The sequence below is a fragment of the Sceloporus undulatus genome, chromosome 6 (genome assembly GCF_019175285.1).
Source record: "Sceloporus undulatus isolate JIND9_A2432 ecotype Alabama chromosome 6, SceUnd_v1.1, whole genome shotgun sequence".
Classification (NCBI taxonomy): Eukaryota; Metazoa; Chordata; class Lepidosauria; order Squamata; family Phrynosomatidae; genus Sceloporus; species Sceloporus undulatus.
Window position 1 is genome coordinate 2,127,877 of NC_056527.1, and position 19,814 is coordinate 2,147,690.

General features: G+C 44.7%; 1 pseudogene; it reads right to left on the reverse strand.

Moving 5' to 3' along the window:
• Positions 1 to 12,828: 12,828 nt before the first annotated feature.
• The window catches only part of LOC121934357, a 67,980-nt pseudogene continuing 60,994 nt past the window's right edge, over positions 12,829 to 19,814 (reverse strand).

Genomic DNA, 19,814 nt, shown 5'->3' on the forward strand with positions numbered 1-19,814 from the left:
TCTGCATCCTAGTCTCTGGAGCAGCAGAAAACAAGCCTGCTCCCTCCTCAGTATGACATCCCTTCAGATACTTAAACAGGGCTGTCAATGGACTCTCAATCTCACTGCTGTTCCATTGCTGTTCCATTGTTCCACAGCCAACCTATCATTTATTTTCTTCACAAGATTCCCTCAGAGGAGACCTTCTTCTGCAGCTGAGAAAGTGTGACTCGCCCAAGGTTACACAGGGGGTTTCCATGGCCATACAGGGATTCGAACCCTGGTCTCCCAGAGTCATAGCCCAGCACTCAAACCATGTTGGTTCCTCAAAAGATGTCTTTGGAGAAGGTCTGCCATGGCCTTCCTACTCCAATGTGGCTCTACTGGAAACTTAGCTTCTCTCCTTCAGTGGGATTTGAATGGGGAAACTCCTCTTATTTAAATCCACTCCTGGCAAACTGAATGATGGAGCTGCAAGACCATCAAATTCAGGAAAACCATCTTTATGTCCCTTGCAGATACCATTGCATTACTTTATTAGTTGCATTGAATGAAGTGTTAGGTGTGTTACTCCCAATGCAAATAATCTATGGATAAGTTCACAGCAAAGCCAATGGTTATGTGAATTGCCACCTAAAGATGGGGACGGAAGAAAGGAAAGCAAGAAAAGAAAGGTCAAAGTTTCATCCTAGGAGATAAACAGGTGGAAAGGGGATCGCAACAGCCTCCTAGGGCCGAGCTTTCCTGTTTTCCTCCATCCTGGAGCTTTGGTTGCCGCTTCTTACTCCGTTTCTCATCCTGGGAGGAAGATCATCTTGGATTTGTCAAAGGGCCACAGGATGTTTGCACAACTGGCCAAGTCCTTTGCACTCCTCCTATGCTGAAATTTACTCCAAGGTGTGCAAAGACTTTTCGAGTATTGAAAAGTTTACAGTAAAGAAGCAAAGGAGTTACTCACTTTAATAGCCTTCTATTTCTAAGGCAATTATATAAAGAGACTTTCCAGGGGGTCAAGAAGTCTTCAGAATTTATCCCAGACTTCCATCCTTAACTCATGACACGGGGCTGAGACGCTTCTTTAGTGGCCCTTCTTTAGTGACCTGAATGGGGTCATGCTCCCCCTGAAGGACTCAGTTCGCAGTCTGGGGGTGCTTCTGGACTCATCGCTCCACCTTACATCTCAGGTGGATGCAACAGTCAGGAGCACCTGTTACCAGCTTCAGCTGATACGCCAGCTGCGACCCTACCTGGGCCGGGGGAACCTTGAAACGGTGGTACATGCCCTGGTAACCTCTCGGTTGGATTTCTGTAATGCGCTCTACATGGGGCAACCCTTGTACCAAACCCGGAAGCTTCAACTAGTACAGAACATGGCAGCAAGGCTAGTCACTGGATGCTCCAGGACTAGCCACATAACACCTATTTTGCAAGATCTTTATTGGCTGCCTATTCGTTTCCGGGCGCAATACAAGGTGTTGGTTATTACCTATAAAGCCCTAAATGGCTTGGGCCCAGGTACTTGAAGGACCGCGTCTCCCCATATAATCCGCCCTGCACGCTCAGGATGGTCGGGAAGCAATTATTAAGGGTTCCTAAAACAAGATATACCTCATCCTCGCGAAGGGCATTTTCTGTCTTGGCCCCGCAGATTTGGAACTCTCTTCCCGACGAGCTCCGCTCTGTTACCTCCCTTGACCTGTTTAGGAAGAAACTTAAGACCTATCTCTTCCAACAGGCTTTCCCCCATATGTCTTGACATCTGTTCCCCATCATATATGCTGCTTTCCAGCTAGTTCTGTCTTTTGGCCATGGTTTTTATTCTCTGTGGTTTTATTGTGTTTTTAATTTTGGAATGTTTTTATGATGTTTATATACCGTTGTTCAAATTGTATAATGTTTTATATCCTTGTTGTAACCCGCTTTGATCTCTTTTGGAAAAGCGGGCTATAAATAAACAGTATTATTATTATTATTATTATTAAAGCGATGTTCTATTCCCATAGCAGCAGCAGCAGCAGCAGCAAGGCCCCCATGAATTACGCTGGATCTCTGCTTCCCACAAGAATGAGTGGAGATGTGAGTAAACCCAGTGTTGTGAAGTGGTCTGCTCTTTGCCAAGAGGAGAGACTCAGGGAATTGCTGGGGATGTTTAGTCTGGAGAAGAGACGGTTAAGAGGTGATATGATAGCCCTCTTTTTTAAGTATTTGAAGGGATGTCATATTGAGGAGGGAACAAGCGTGTTTTCTGCTGCTCCAGAGAAAAGGACACATAGAATCACAGAAACATAGGGTTGGAGGAGACCCAAAGCGACAACCATTCCAACCCCTTCTGCCATGCAGGAAGATACAATTCAAGCCCTCCCAAGGATGGATGGCCCTCCTGCCTCGACTCCACCACTCTCTTGAGTCAGCGTCCTTCACAGTCAAACAGCTCTTACTCACACTTCAAGATTCAAGATGGATGTTGATAAGCTGGGATGTGTAAAGTGGTGAGTGACCAAAATGGTGAAGGGTCTGGAAACCATTAATCCCTCTGAGGAGAGACTCAGGGATCTGAGGATGTTTAGCCTGGAGAAGAGAAGGTTACAAGGTGATATGAGAGCCCTGTTTAAATACTTGAAGGGATGCCATATTGAAGAGGCAGAAAGCTTGTTTTTTTGTGCTCCAAAGAAAAGGACACATGGAATGATAGAATCATAGAGTTGGAAGAGACCCCAAGGGTCCTCCAGTCCAACCCCATTCTGCCATGCAGGAACTCACAGTCAAAGCATCCCAACAGATGGCCATTCAGCCCCTGTTTAAAAACAGCCTCCATAGAAGGAGACTCCACCACTTTCCAAGGGAATGTATTCCACTGTCAAACAGCCCTGACTGTCAGGAAGTTCCTCCTAATGTTGAGCTGGCATCTCTTTTCCTGGAGCTTGCATCCATTGCTCTGGGTGCTATACTCTGGAGCAGCAGAAAACAAGCTTGCTCCCTCCTCAATATGGCATCCCTTCAGATACTTAAACAGGGCTGTCATATCACCTCTTAACTGTCTCTTTTCCAGCCTAAACATCCCCAGCTCCCTGAGTCATTCCTCATAGGGCTTCATGGTTTCCAGACCCGTAGCCATTTTGGCTGCCCTCCTCTGGACACCCTCCAGACACAGAGCAATGGATGCAAACTACAGGAAAAGAGAGTCCACCTAAATCCTAGGAATGTCAGATAGAAGTTCCTGATGCTAAGACCCCTTTGACAGTGGAAGACGCTGCCTGAGGAGTCTAGTGGAGTCTCCTTCTTTGGAGGTCTTTTAAAAGAGGATGGAGGGCCATCCTTGGCTATTTGCTATTTTCAGCCGCTTTACTCTCGGCTGATGCTACACTGCAGAATTAATGCAGTTTGTTGCTGCTTTAACTGTCCCTCCTTTGGAATCCTGGGATTTGATGTTTGCGTTACGTACGATCCTCAGTGAATTCCGGCCATTAATTGTGTCTATGAAGCCACTACAGTCAACCGCAATGTTCTCCACTGAATGTACACTCAAGTGTGCAACTCAGTGTGTAAACTGATGCCAGTGGCAGCCGGATACTGAGAGATCTCCATGGTCCTGAACTCCTTTGTGGAAGGGAATAAGTCTCAGCAGAGGCCTTCAGATCCTCCAAAGCCGGTATTGAAACCTGCAGTAGATCCACTGATCCAGTGACATGGGAGAGACCAGCTGCCATTTTCCAAGGCCCAGCTCCACTTTGGCACCCTTGAACTGAATGCGGACATTTCACGTTAGACAAAAATGTCCCACCGCATCCCTAGAGGGACCTAAAATGTGCGTAAGACACCAGTGGGATTCCAGCCTTTGCGTGGAGCCAGGTCTAACCATTATTCATGACTGACATGAATGGAAACTAGGCCCACCCATGCGCAGCAACCCCACAGGTCTCCTCGCCCCCTAAAATAGCCCTCCAATCCAAAAACACAAGGACAGTGGCTATTATTTCTCTTGTCAAAAGGAAATTCTAAGTGACATCATGAATGCCTCCTTTCTTTTCCCTGAAGGAAGGAGTGGGAAGTGAGTCTTCCATCCGATCCCATCCATAACATTGTCATGCCTTCAAGGGGTCTTGCATTTGGGGCTCCAGATGAGACGCAGGCCTTGGCAAAAACAGGAATCTCTACGCAACGCAACAGGAAAGGCTATTTTTGCTTGACGTTTGAATTAATGGAAGAAGAACAAAATGTGGGCTAAAATTAAACTTTTCTCCACTTCAGTTCTATGATCAGCAATGACCTGACTATCAACGGTCTCTCTGTCTATCTATTACTCTATCTGTCTATCCATTTTATCTATCATTTATCTCTCTCTCTCTCTCTCTAATCTATCATCTATCATTCTCTCTATCTATCATCTCTGTCTGTCTGTCTGTCTGTCTGTCTGTCATCTATCTATCTATCTATCTATCTAATCTATCATCTATCTCTATTTTAATCAAATACAATAAATGGCTGACTGACTAAGTATGATGAAGCTATCATAGGGTTTTCTCAGCAAGATTTCTTCAGAGGGGGTTTGCCATTGCCATCCTCTGAGGCTGAGAGAGTGTGACTTACCCAGTCACCCAGTGGGCTTATATGGCCAAGCCGAGATTCGAACCCTGGTCTCCAGAGCCATAGTCCAGCACTCAAACCACTATGCCATGAACATGGAGCAATGGATGGAAGCTAATGGAAAACAGGTTCCAGCTTAATATTAGGAAGAACTTCCTGAGAGTAATAGTGGAAGACGCTCCCTCAGAAAGTGGTGGAGTCTCCTTCTTTGGAGGCTTTCAAACAGAGGCTGGATGGCCATCTGCCAAAGGAATGCCTTGGATGGTGTCTTCCTCTGTGGCAGAAGAACTGGGTTGGACTGGATGGCCTTCTTGGGGTCTCATCCAACTCTATGGCCCTATGACCCATGCAGACCATAGACATAGCAAATCTGTTAACTGTTACAAGACTTATGCTAACAGATCTCTCCAAAACCATGCAGGGGGAGCTGTGTTGGCCATTTAACAAATACAACCAAAAATTGTGAAGTCAGCGGCTTTCATGGCCGGCATCCATAGTTTTTGTGGGTTTTTCAGGCTATGTTGCCATTTTCTAAAAGAGTTTATTCCTGACATTTTGCCTGAAGATGCCAAAGCCACAGATGCAGGCGAAACATCAGGAATAAACTCTTCTAGAACATGGCCACATAGACCCACAAAGAACTACGTACAAACAAAAAAACCATCAGTGATGCCTTTATTGGCCAACCAAAATGCACAATATACTTGTTGCAAGCTTTTGAAGCTCCATTGAAGATCTCTCCAAAATGCAACATGAGGAGGGGGATCAGTATTCCTATTTGCAGAACTAATACAACTCATAGGACGCTGGATAAAAACCAAGGGACTGATGGTTGCTTTCTATTGTTATTAAGCTATCCATCAACTGAGCTCACGTTGTCCTAAAATCTGGCCAAAGTTCAGGCAAACAGAAGCAACGGGGAATATACAAATACACGAATTGCAATGGAAAACCTCAACGCATGATGAACCCAGATGGCCTCAGTCCGGTTGCTGGACTTTGAGAGTCCGATCCCTTGGCTTGGTTTCAAGAGTGACCCACCGGTTTTGTTGTGGGCTTTGCTTATGGCTCAAGGAAAACAAAAGGATATTTCAGCACAAAGATAGGCCAGGAATTCTGTCTCTCTCAGAATAGTCTGCGGAGGAGTAAATTATTTTTAAAAACCTCAAAACAGGAAACGCTTAATCGGTGCTCCAGGAAGTTACTATTCCTCAGTGGAAGTGTTACTGCAGGGTCAGTGCTCCGTTCAGGAGTTGTTTGCGAGTAATTTATGGCTGGCGAGGGGCGTAGGGCCATCCGCGGACGTAGAGGGGAATATCTATGAGTCTCAAACCGATGATGGAGGAAAGAGGGAAACGGGGGGGAATAAAGGAATGCCTGTTATCTGACATGTCAATTCGGTTACATTTGCACCAATTATATTTTCATTGTTTGCTGGGGTAAGTTAGTATCCTGTTTTTGTTCTCTGTCCAGATCAGGAAGCGGCAAACTGGTGTCTCTCCCCCAAGTTGGGTTTTTTTTTGCAAAATTGTTCTTCCAAATTTGTTGTTCAGGACATGTTTGCAACATTTGAAGATCAGGTTCAGTCTGTGCAGAATACGCAGGGCTCTTTGCTCCTTGGCCATCATGCCTAATCCTCTGACAATGTAGGCATTCACAGCTAAAGCATCCCTGAGAGATGGCCATCCAACAGATGTTTCGAACCCTCCAATGATGGAGAGTCCACCACTTTCTAAAGGAGGCTATTCCATGGTTGAACAACTATTAACGTCAGGAACTTTTTCCTAACGTTTACCTGGAATCTCTTGTATTGTAATTTGAATCCATTTGTTCGAGGCCTTTCTTTCAGAGTACGGTCAGACCTCTTCATCCCTCAGTTCCAAGTCAGAAATAATTTGAAGGCACACAAGGATGAATGAAAGACCCTCAAGTCACCTTGTCTACCAACAGCCCTGCTCAGGTCTTGCAAAGTCAGGGCTTCCTTGGTCAAGGTTAGTGAAATGTCCAAATAGCCTCACTTGAGTCATTTTGGCTTCTAGCTTGGATTTGTCACTCATTTGTCTCTTTTAGCAATCCATGAGCCACTTACCAAAGCCCTGTTTGAATCATGGCTGGATCCAGGGGTCCAAGGTGACTAGATGCTCTAAGTGCCAAACGAGGACAAGGCACTACAAAATGGAGGACATCCGAGAATAATCCAGGATGTTGCAAAACAGCTAAAAATGCCAGTATAAATATAAATCCATGCTTCTTAGCCATGCTCAAAATGGAGGAATTTTGGAATTCCTTCTGTGCAGAAGGGTGAAATGTAGGGCGTCTCCTGGGAAAAGAGGACATCTGGCCCCCCTCCAAGGGTCCCCTTGAACCAAGGCTCTGAGGAAGGGAACTGTGTTGCTTGAGACTGAATGCATTGCTGCTGCTGCTGCTGTTGTTATTATGTGCCTTCAACAATCCTATCCTAGGTTTTGCTTTTGGGGGTTTTGGAGGGCAAGATTTGTTCCAAGGAGGCTAGCCATGGCCATTATGCCCCCAAATGGTTTTGGTGTTTATAATGGTTCTGAGCTTTGACAAGTTACTTTTTGAAAGTTACAGCTCCCAGAATTTCTCAGCCAGAAGAGCCATGAGCTCTGAGAAAAGGTCAAGAGATTGAGGATATGGGTGGACCTCTGAGATGATGATGATGATGATTGCAACCAGGAAATAAACACAACTAGAAGATAGATGCTAAAATACTAAATATAATATACTAATAGACAGACTTTGTTTTTGTCTTGTTCTGGTTTCAGTTTTTCCTTTTGCATCCTTGTGGGTCCCTTCTTGTTCTCTGCCATCAGGTTTTTCACAAGGTTTGCTGAGATAGTCCTTAAAATCTTCATTCATAATTTGATCTGCTTCAAGGCAAATTAAAAATTGAAGGTAGCCCTGCTGGTTCATGAGTAAAAGGAAAATAAAATGATCTTCCCCATGATTTTTAACCCTTTTGCCCGATGAAGAAGAAGTCAGTGGCTTTGAAAGCCTGCAAGGAAGTATTTTGTGCATTTTGATCGATCAACAAAGTTTCACTGGTTTATGGGTTTTGGATGTGTTGTACTTGCTTGTTGGCCAAGACAGTTATGCCTGATATGGTTTCTGGAGTTAAATGTGTGGACAGGCCAGAACAAAAGGCTTGAGTATGGCTTTTAACGCCTTCGCTTGATGAAGAAGCCTGTGGCGCTTTGAAAGCTTGCAACATGCATTTTGTGCGTTTTCAGTTGGTCCTCTAAAGTACCACTGTTTGTGCATTTTGGATGTTATTGTAAGCTTTCGAGTTATCTAGAGTCCTTCCTCAATTAGCTGTTGGTATGGGGAAAATAAAAATAATAATAATAATAATGATGATGATGATGATGTGATGATGAGATGAGATGTGATGGAACAGAAGAAGAAACCTAACAAAGGCTCTGAATAGAGCCAGATGTAGCCATGAAAACATCTGGAGAAAACCCTGGCCAAGCAGAATGCCCAGAATGCAGAAAGCCCAGTGGACTGAGCAGGTTTTAGCCTTGCATTTGCGGTGAGTTGTCCGGCGGCAAAAGCCCGGAACATACATTATTATCTGTTGCTTTCATCAAAATGTTTGCTGGCATCTTCCCTGAGAGAATCTCCGCGTCTTTGAGAAGGCCGAAAAGCCATGTCAAATTCTTCCTCTCTTGCTGCAGTTCCTGGCAGAGAAATCTTTTTATCAGGAGGAAAAAAGTTGGAATCCTGCCCCGAGGAAACACCGAATCCCGTTATCAGGGCTTTAGGGAAATGTCAGACACGGGAAACAAATCCCCCGATAATAGCCCGGGAAGCCTTTTGGCACCCCAAATAATTAATGCTGACAGGTCGGGTCCTGCAAGTCGGACTGTTGCTTGCGTTGGTTTTGCTAAACCTTACTATTCACCGTTCTATTCTGAAAGCCCTTTGCTTGTTTATAATGGGATATATATGAATGCCATGATTCAAACTCAGGCCTTGCAGCATGCCTCAAGGATGGCTGAGAGTCCCTCGGTGAGATGTGAAGATCCAGCTTTTCATAGAAGCAGCAAAACATAATTTATATTCCTGGCTTTCTGTTGCAGGACAATTCACAGTGAATCCAAGGCAAAAACCCTGCTCAGTTCCACCTTTGGATTCCATTTCTCTGAATCCACCAAACAATGTAGTGGTTCACTGGGGGACTCTGGGAAATGTAGTCCAAAAAAGTCACTTCCCAAGCCCTGTCTTCACCAAGGCCTAGGTCCCGAATAAACCATTTGTGGGCCACATCACAAATTAAACTTTTTTTTTGGTCCCACTTTTCAATTGCTTTAACATGTCCCGGTTTCTCTATACTCCTCCCCCTTCCTGCTTCATCCTTTCAGCTTGCTCATAATTGCTGCAAACTATCTTCAAATGCTTTACTCTTTCTGGCTCAAGGCTATGGAATTCGGGAGTTGGAGTTTGTTGTGGGGCCCAGAGCTTGCCCCACACAAACTCCAATCCCGGAATTCCATAGCCCTTGAGCCTAGAAAGAGTTAAAGTGGGCCACAAACTGGATTATTTCCAATGTGGATGCAGCCCAGGTGTGCATTGCCTTTTAATACACCCCCAAAATCCTGCTCCCTTCCCAGTCAGCTCCAGCAAAAGCAAACCACTGCAGCCTGCTGTGGCTTCTCCGTTCTTCCTCATTAATAACTTTTGCCATCTTGCCCACACTCTGCTGATGGCTTTCATCCTGGGACTGTTGGAGGGGATGGATTTTGCTGGCCACCTAATACCAAGGCCAAGCAAAGACCACCACCGAAGTACCTCTCTTATCTGGCATACCTGCCATCAGATGAATGCATCGAAGATACAGTTGGAAGAGACACAAAAAGTCATCCATCCAACCCTTCTGCCATGCAGGAACTCTCCATCTAAGCCCTCCCTGTGACAGATGCCATCCAGCCCCTTGTTAAAGACCCTCCAAAGAAGGAGACTTTACTACTCTCCAAGGCAGCCGCTTCCTCCACTGTCAAACAGCCCTTTCCATCAGAAGTTCCTCCCAATGGTGAGGTTGTATCTCTTTTCCTACAGCTTTGCATCTATTGCTCCATTGTTCCTCTTCTCTGGGCAGCAGAAAACAAGCTTGCTCCCTCCTCAATATGACATTCCTTCAACATTTAACAGGGCTATCAATCACCTCTTAACCATCTCTTCTCCAGGCTAAACACCTCCAGCTTTCTTCATAGGGCTTCATGATTTCCAGACCTTCACAATTTTAGTCACCCTCCTTTGGACACATGACTCGTTCTTGACATCCTTTTTGAATTGTGGTGCCCAGAATTGGGCAAGTTATTCCAGGGGGTTCTGACCTAATCAGAATAGAGTGGCACATTACTTCCCTCCATCTATGATGAAAGGTCCTGCATGACAAGGGATTGGACTGTATGACACAGTGGCACCAATTACTCTCCCTTGATCTGGAGACTATACTTGTGATTCTAGTGCATTCAATAGCATTGGCCTTTTTAGCTGCCTCATTACACCGTTGACTGATGTTCAACTTGTGGTCTACTTGGACTCCCAGATCCCTTCACCCCAGAAGTTTCCTAAGCCAGGTGTCCCTCTTCCTATATCTATGCATTTTTCTACTAAGTGCCAGTATCTTACATATTTCTCCATACTGAATTTATTTGTTTGTTTGGCCCATCTTTCTATTGAGGTCATTTTGAATTTGATCCTGTCCCTGGGATATTAGCTACTCCTCCTAATTTGGTGTCATCTGCCAATTTTTTTTATATACCGCTATTCCAAGGTCATAGCGGTGAACAGCAAGTAAGCTAAATTAAGCCCCCAACAGTCTGGGTATCATTTGCTCCCTCCTCGGAGGATGGTGCAAGCCTGAGTCGAGCTTGGCCCTTTGGCTGGTCTTGAACTCGCAACCTTGTGTGTTTGATGTGAATGCTGCGAGTACAGGCATTTACCCACTGCGCCCAATTCTGTCTCCAAGTCATTGATAAGATGTTGAATACACTGGGCCAGGACAGAGCCCTTTGGGACCCCACTGGTCACTTCTCTCGGATGAAGTGATTCATTGCTGAGCACCCTTTTGTTTGGTCGGTCAACCAGTTAACTAATCCACCTAACAGATCTTGTTTGCAAGAATATCCTGTAGAAGAATTGTGAAATCCCATTCCACGTGTCTATTGTGCTGGATGGGGACTTCCACCTCCGTAGTAAGCAAAATCCCCTCTGAATGTTAGTGTGGACATGGTCACCATCCTCTGTCAAAGTGGGCACAAAGGCAAGCAGGCTGAAAGAAGAAAGGTTGGGACAACACAGGAGGATTACAAGCAGAAGACGACATCCAGAGTCCTTGTGTTTGACACAGCAATATCACATAACGCAAACCTCATCTGGAAGGATCTTAACTGCAACCAGTGGTAACAAGAACCAAACAAAAGCAACCAGACTTTACATTTTTTATAATATTTTAGGATGCAGGTACAAAAAGAAAAAATGATTAATGCCTTAACTTTGTTCTTTGTTGTTGCTGTTTTAATCAAGACATAATAAATGCACTGCATAAAGTGTCTTTACATACACACACAGAATATATTTCTCTATATAATATTAACATGGAATATAAATAAGTTATAGGTCCGGTTCTGTCTTTCCTCGCCCCCACCTCGAGTCACAGTCAAGTTCAGCATGTACAAAAAGCCATGAGGACTGCATCCAACAAATAAAGGGCAGCAGAGAGAAGAGGCATGGAGGGAAAAGGAAGGCAAGGGAGCACAGAAGGACACAGCTTGGCTCAGGCTCTTCACATCTCAATAATGTTGCGCATATTTTCCCAGGCGGAGGTGTGGGGGAGGGCAGGAGGCTTTTGTCGACGCAAGGATGATGCCCCAAGGACAAAATGGCGTCATTTTGCATCCCTGCTTGCAATGAGACAGAACAGGTACAGAAATGGCATTTGCTGGGGCTTGGAAATTCAACACAAACACGTAACAAGGTGGGTTGTGTGGTGAGTGGTAACACACTGGATGCATTAGTCTAGCCTCCAGAGAGGCTAGCCTTCATTGTGAAAAGCATTTGCTATTTTCAGGAAACTTGTTCCTTTCAGAGCTTGGGGAAAAAATAATACATTACATCTGGCTTGGGGATTCTGGGAGCCCACGGCCCAAGAAATAATCTTCCAAGCTCTGTTCCAATTTCATAATCCTAACCAGATAAAGTCTCTGATCTTTCTCTCATTCTGACCAAGTTATACAACAAACAGTCTGTTAGTGGTCAAGCCCCAGGGAGGACATTGTCTCTGCTCCTGATTGTAAGGATGGGGAAGGAGCAGAGAGACAACTCCAAGGAGAAGATGCAGCCACTCTGAGCTTGGAGCAGGGTAACACAGCAAATGCACCATTGTTTTCCTTCTCAGGACCAAGACCGGCTGCATTCTCATGGTCCAAATTTCCTCCCATAGTCAGGGTGGCCCTTCCAAAGGCTTGGCAGAGAGGGAGGTTTTTGACAAAGTACAAAGAGCAAGAGAATTGCCCCCTGTGCCCCATCCAAAAAGAAAAAATATAAGCATGTAAGTCACTAACACGTCATGCCTTCTATGAGCGGTTTTACTGTGTGCCTTCAAGCCGTTTCCGACTTTTGGCGACCTCCGACAAACCTATCACTGGGTTTTCTTGGCCAAATGTGTTGCCCTTGCCTTCCTCAAAGGCCGAGAGAGTGTGACCTGCCCAAAGCTACCCAAGTGGGTTTCTGTGGCCAGGTGGGGGTTCGAACCCTGCTCTCCAGAGTCACTCAAACCCATGTCCACGTTCCGCACATTTATTGAGTCATAGATTCTACCTACTGCTCCGTGCCAAAGATTTCAGAGCAGGGTACATAAATTAAAAGAACCAATGGGAAAGAAAGTATTAAAAAACAAAATTTGTGTGCCCCTTCAAGTCATTTCCAAATTATGGGAGACTGTAAGGTCAACCTACCATGCCGTTTTCCTTGCAAAATTGTTCAGTGGGGGAATTGGCATTGCCTTCCCCGAGGCTGAGAGAGTGTGACTTGCCCAAAGTCACCCAATGGGTTTCATGTCCAAGCTGGGAATTGAACCCTGGCTGCATCCACACTGGAGAAATAACCCCGTTTGCACCCTTTAATGCCCTGGCTCAAGGCTATGGAATTCTGGGAGTTGGAGTTTGTTGTGGGCCCAGAGTGGAGCGGAGCTCTGCTCTGGGCCCCACAACAAACTCCACACTCCCAGAATTTCATAGCCTTGAGCCAGGATGCTAAAAAGTGGTTCCAAACCAGGTTATTTCTCCAGTGTGGTGCAGCTCTGGTCTCCCGAGTCATAGTCCAGCACTCAAACCACTATGCCATACTGGCTCTATATATTTAATAAACAGTGACTGAAATTTATCACTTGGGAAAAGTTTGAAAGGACTTGAAATAAAGCTGTGCAGCCAATATGCCTGCTCTCTGTGGAAGGGCAATCTATAAGACTGGAGCTCACAGGCTAAAAACCCTACTTCAGTGTGGTCTCCATGTGGATCTCAGACCCCTGTGGAACCACCAGATGGAAGGCACCAAGGTGGGAAAAGCTGTAGTAACCTTTTCCAACCTCTGTGTTTGGTCTATTCACCGGTACAAACCCCATCTCTACCACTCTATGAGACTGGAGTGACAGAATACTAGCAGTACTCACGATCTTGAGAAAGGATTCAAACATTTTACCAACTCAATCCACAGTTTCCAAAACAGTGAATGTGCGTGTTCTGGTGCAGAGATGTGAAAGACTGGAAAAAATGTTTCCCCCTATTTCCACCACTAAAAAAATCCAGAGAAAAATGACCCCCCCCATCTTTTTTCATGGGAGAATGTTTTTTCCAGAATTTTTCCAGCTTTCCCCCCTCCCCAAATTTCCATGGCTCTGTTCTAGTGTTGCTTTCCCATCTGAGTTCTCCTATCATCTCTCGAGAAAACGCAGGCCATCGGGGCTAATTAATTTCCAATGGCTCAAACAGGTCCCTCCCCGACTCTCCACCAAATTACTTTGCAGAAAAATGTGTACCACAAGTATTTAATTTAAACATATCATTAAAAAGACACAACAGGCAGGAAGACTGAATGGTTGATGACTTCACCACAAAAATGCTTAAGACCCAAGTGCAAGCTTGAAACTCACTCTCATCCAGAGAGTAATCTTTCATCTGAGATTTTGGGTGTATCCACAATGCAGAAATAAAGCCGTTGGATACCACCTTAATTGCAATGACTCTATTCTACAGAACCCTTGGATTTGTAGTCTTGCGAGGCACCAGAGCTCCCTGACAAACCAGGCTGAATGCCTCACCAAACTACAAATCATAGGATTCAACAGGAAGGAGCTATGACACTTAAGCGGTGTCAAACTGCTTTATTTCTGCAGTGTGGAAGACCTGTTTCGCTCTAGGGAGGATCCCCCTTGGACTCCACAACCAGTTGAGAGCCCCAAGGACAAACACAATGGCAATTTCATATCACTTGACGGAACAATGCTATCTGCTCCCCTCACCCAAATCTCTAGACCACCCCCAGCTCCTCTCCTGTGGTTTCTATCCCCACTTTCTTCTTACCAACATGGATCAGAGCAAAGATGGTACCAGGGAAGAGTTAATTGCATATATAATCCTTGCCTAAAGATCCTCTTCACACCTGAAAATGGTTACAAGCCAAAAGGTGACCTCACATCTCAACAGGTACGACTTAGGTATATTCACATGACGTCCCCACACCCAACCCCAAGCCCCCTTTTCCTTCCGTTCCTTTCACTCTGTCAGTTTCCTCTTGGACGGAGGGATGAGGTGGGACGGAAGCTCATTGGGAAGCTCATGGCCCTCCAACTTGACTTTGATGAGATGATTGGCCAGTGCAAACTCTTCGTCGTCCAGCATCCCATCCTTGTCAATGTCGGACAGTTTCCAAATCTTGCCCAGCACCGTGTTGGGCAGCTTGGACCTCACCATCTCCTTCTTGGCGTTGGCCCCGGTTATCTTCCCATCCACGGGGGACAATGTATAGAAGATCTCGTCGTACATGGGCTTGTCCCTGGCCACCACCCAGTTGGCGTCGTCAATGCCTTCGCCCGCCCCCTCGCCATAGCCATGTCCGAAGGGGCCGTGCAGAGTGCCCTCGAAGGCCCCCCCTTTCACCATCTGGACAGGCCGCTGGGACTCCTCCTGGCGCACCAGCACCATCAGCTGCGCAATGTCGTTGGCCAGCATGTCCTCCACCACGTCCAGCAGCTTCGTCTTCAGGGGCTGGAACTTGCTAAAGTCTTGGCCTTGCAGCTGCTCCTGAAAAAACAAATAAAAGACAGAGAGGAGAAGAAAGCAGGAGGAGACCTTGGTTAATTTTTTAAATATATATTTTAAAATATTATCATTTAACATGAACAACTTATTGTTGTTGGGTTCATCTGCATTGATGAAATAAAGCAATCTGAGTTCTCTTTAAGTGCATTGGCTCAATAATGCTGTGGAATCCTGGGGTTTGTAGTTTGCTGTAGCACCAGAGTTCTCTGGCAGAGAAGGTTAAATATCTCAACAAAATTACAAATCCCAGGATTCCATAGCATTATTAAGCTATGGCAGTTAAAGGAGTGTTAATTTTGCAGTATTGATACAGCCATTGTGGGTCTTCAAGTCAACAGAGTCCAGGCTGACTCACATGGGTCAATATCTGTCCTTCAGGTGGCCTGGACCTGGGCTGTATATAGTTTTAAGATAAGCTTTGTTGGTGGCAAATTATGTAGTAGTTGGATTACAGACGAGGAAAGCATCCCATTCCTTTTAGCTCCAGTATCCCTGCATGGCTAGCAACAGAACTAGGCCCCTGAACAACACTCTCAGTCCTCATGGCTTAATAATGGATGGCTCCCTTGGGCTGGAGTTTGCCCTATCTCTCACAGAGCAAGGCCACTGAAAGATGGATCCCTGGGGCTATATAGGGCTGAACCAAACAAAGGAAAGCAAGGCAACTGGAAGATGGATTTCTGGGGTTATATTGGGCTGAACCAAAGGAAATGGAACTGCATAGACACGAACCAACTCTATCCTTACAGATATGATAACAGTACAAGCAAGTTGCTAACAGGAAGGTTTACTCCCTCAGACTGTTCCCACCCAACTCTGTATCCTCAAACTGCCTGGCTAAAGCTTCAACTGCCTAGCAGGGCCTACCAAACAGAAAAATAACCTTTTGCATGGCCCTGGATAGCTGTTAAGTTTTACCATGATGCTGATAAGGAGCCTGGAATCCACCCACTACAATATTTAACCATCAAGAAATGGCCATAAAAACACTCCAAGAGATGTTGGCTGAACTCCCATATCAATCAGCCAGAGTATAATTTGCCACCTGTGCACTTTCTTGTCTGCCCTTAGTGTGTCCTTTTTTTGGGTAGGACACAAGGGGCAATTCTGTAGCCTTTGCACCCCATCCAACCCAATGAAGAAACTTGTATTTTCAAAAATTGGCACAGATGATTGAGTGCCTTTTTGACGTCTACAATATTGTCTTTGCCTTTCACTCAGCACCGCTCCCCCTGCACTTGTACAGCTGCGTTCCAGTGACCCACTATGAGGAGATGAGCTCTCTGACACATAAGAGCCTTTTCGTTGCCTGACGTGGGATAACAGTTTCCCATCTGTTCTGCACAGACGGAGCTGACTAATGTGTTTAAGAAGGCAGTGACTGGAAACAAGCATCTCTGTAGACGTTCGAGCCCCACAAGCCTTGAGTGACTGGTTTGCATTCATGATTTTATAGATAGCTTCTTGGAGACTATAAGAAACTTTTGCTGGCTCAAAGGAGCTGCTAGCCTAAAGCCTAAGTCTATCTCTTGTTTGCAACCAACAGGCAAGACCATCAAATCTGTTTCTTTACAATATGGTTGACGTATTTTGGCCATATAATAAGACTGCATGGATCACTGGGAAAGACAATAATGCTAGGAAAGGTAGAGGATAGAAGGAGGAAAGAAAGACCACATGCCAGATGGATGGACATGGGCATGGGTTTGCAGGAATTAAGTAGAGAAGTGTAAGATAGGGGTTATAGTTATAGCAATAGCAAGTACATTTCTATACTGCTTGTCAGTGATCTAGCACTCTCTAAGTGGTTTACAATGGGAGTTGAAATGCCAAAAGCTAACTTTTCCAAGCTCCAACCATAACGTCATGTCACATGGGAAGTGTTTGTTAGCCCACTTTTGTCATTTAAGCTTCATTGCACATGACATGGCAACTTAAGAATTATGCACTTCTAATTCCCATGGGGTCGGTGCATGAGAGACAATCCTGTTTAATAGCTCTGAATAAGAGATAAGGTACAGCAGGAAGTAATGGCTCCCTTACAAACTGGCCTGGCTTTTAGGATTAAGAGCAAAAGCCCTGCTCTCTATTCTGTCCGTTTATGAGGCCAGGCAAGCACAAAGTCAGGACTTTTTTGGTGGTGGCACCAAGATATGGAGGTTTCTGCCAGGGGAGATCTGCCAGGAATGCATTTACTTGCCCTAGAACATCGTTGCCACCAGCTACAACTGGCTACTGTCCTTCACTTTTTGGCTACAGATCAGACACAGATGTTATGTGGAGATCACTGTGGGCATCTGAAAAATTATCTACTCCACAAAAGTGTAGCATGTTGAATTTCATCTGCCAGAGGACACTGATGTTTTGCTACAGCAGACTATTGACATGACTGCTGCTCAGGGATTTAGAAGGCAAGCATCATTTCCCCTCTGATGCCATAATCAGGAACGAAAAACTACATCCTGTCTTGTGTTGAACATCCTGCTGCCACAGGGCAGTGTGTTTCAGCAAAAGGGGCAGTGGACCTCAGCTTTGCTCCCAAACTAATTCAGTGCAAATGAAAGACAGCATTTCTCGTCCTTGTTCTCCAACTCCTTTCTTTTTTTGGCACTCACTTGCATCTTTTTCAGATTTGGAAAGTCTCCTGGGGAAATCTGATGCTCCCGCTCGATCCGGCCGTAGATCTCCCCCAAATTGTTCACAAGTTCTTTCTTCTTATTGTCTTTGCCGAACACTGAGGGCATCTCTTTCTTCAATGAGCTAATGATGTAGGCATGGACCTAAAAGGAATAGAGAAAGAGAATTTATTATGATGTTAACAACAACAGTAATAATAACTTCTTCAATATATCTTTCAAGACTAGCAATAGGATCTCTGCAACATTGCTTCTAATGTATATCCCTTTATACTGACAACTAACAGATGGGGACAGTAATGGCATCAGGTTGGGGGCTAATTTTTAATCCCAGACTCCTACAAATGCATTTCAGGCAACATGTAAATAATGTAGTATAATTTATAATTTATTAATTTAATTTGTATTTTATAATTGTTTTTTAGTTGGAATGGGAATCTAAGGGGATTGGGTTGTTTTATTACATATACATTTTATACTGTTACTGTTACTAATGTATTTTGTGATTGTGACCCATCTTGATCCTCTGGAAGAGGCGGGCTATAAATTATTTGTTGTTGTTCTTGTATATCTTGTGGTTTTGCCCCAATTGGCCAGTTTAGGGCATTTGGAGTTGTGGGGGATGGATGTCAATCACCCCAAATTCCATGTTTTTGCATCCCTTCAAGTATTTAAATAGGGATACTTGAAGGGATGCCATACTGAGGAGGGAGCTGACTTGTTTTCACTTGCTCCAGAGACTAGGACCCGGAGCAATGTATGCAAGCTACAAGAAAAGAGATTCCACCTCAACATTAGGAAGAACTTCCTGACGGTAAGGGCTGTCTGACAGTGGAACACACTCCTTCCTCGGAGCGTAGTGCAGTCTCCTTCCTTGGAGGTCTTTAAGCCGAGGCTAGATAGCCATCTGTCGGGGATGATTTGATTTGGATTTTCTGCATGGCGGTTGGACTAGAATGTGATGGCGAACCTATGGCATGCATGCCAGAGGTGGCACTCAGAACCCTCTCTGTGGGCACACATGCTGTCGCCCTAGCACAGACTTTGTCAGAGTTTCTTACTATAAAGCCAGAGGGACGTGGCACTTTGGAATAAATAAGTGGGGTCTGGGTTGCAGTTTGGGCACTCAGTCTGTAAATGGTTCACCATCACTGGACTAGATGGCCCTTGCGGTCTCTTCCAACTTTATTATTCTATGATTCTATGCATTTGTTTGGGTGATATTCCACCATGCTATTTCAAGAGGCATTTGGGAACTGATCTTCTTTTTAACTGATGTACTATTCTTTCATCTAGGCTGTTAAACTAGTATTGATACCGATATCAAAATTGATTGATACCATCGCCCCCGTCCTCCCCTACTCTAGAGGAAGACTCAGTTCTTGCGCTAATCTGCCTGAAATTTTAGAGTATTCTTATTGCAGAGTTTTAATTTTTTTGATGTTCAATCTCTTTTTATGGGTTGATTACTGTTTTTATGATTGGGGGGAAGGTTGAGGTTTTGGGGTTTTAAATTGTAATTTTTAATTGTTTGATGTATTATTTAGACTGTTGGAATCCGCTTTGATTCCTTTGTGAAAAAATGGAATACAAATAATAATAGTAATTATTATTATTATTATTATTAATTCTAAAGGCTGTTTAATATTATTAAAATTGGATCTTTTACAGGTTTTTAGCTAATGAATCCCTCCCCATGCCCCTTGTATTTCCTTTTCATTCTATAAACTACCTTGAATCCCATTCTTGAGGAGAAGGCAGGATACAAATAAAGTGATTGATTGAAAGTGTGGCCCAGAGCTGTGTGTGATCCCCAAGTGCATTTCTACTGCCCCCAGTCCACTAGACCTGCCCTCAGCTGAATTTCTGCTCTTGGAGACATCCAGGAGCCACAATTTAGCTTTGAAAAGACTGCAGGTCCCCAATCTATTTGACGTATCTCCCTTTAATGAACCCATTAGAGTTCTAAGATCTACAAGAGAGGCCCTTCTCTCTGTCCCACCAAGTTCTCAGGAGGATTTGGTGGGATCAAGGGAGCGGGGCCTACTCAGTTGCTTCTCCCAGACTTTGGGACTCCTGCCCTTGGGAGGCCAGGATGGCTTCATCTTTGCTCTCCTTCCACCTGCAAGTTAAAACATTTTGTGCTGTCAGTCTTTTAGAAACTGGCTGGGATGGGCGTTTAAATGCTGTGTGGTGCTATTTTTATGGTTTGTGTGCAGTTTACTTTAAAATGTAGCGTATATAAATGCCGTCTTCTTCTTTGAGATCTGCC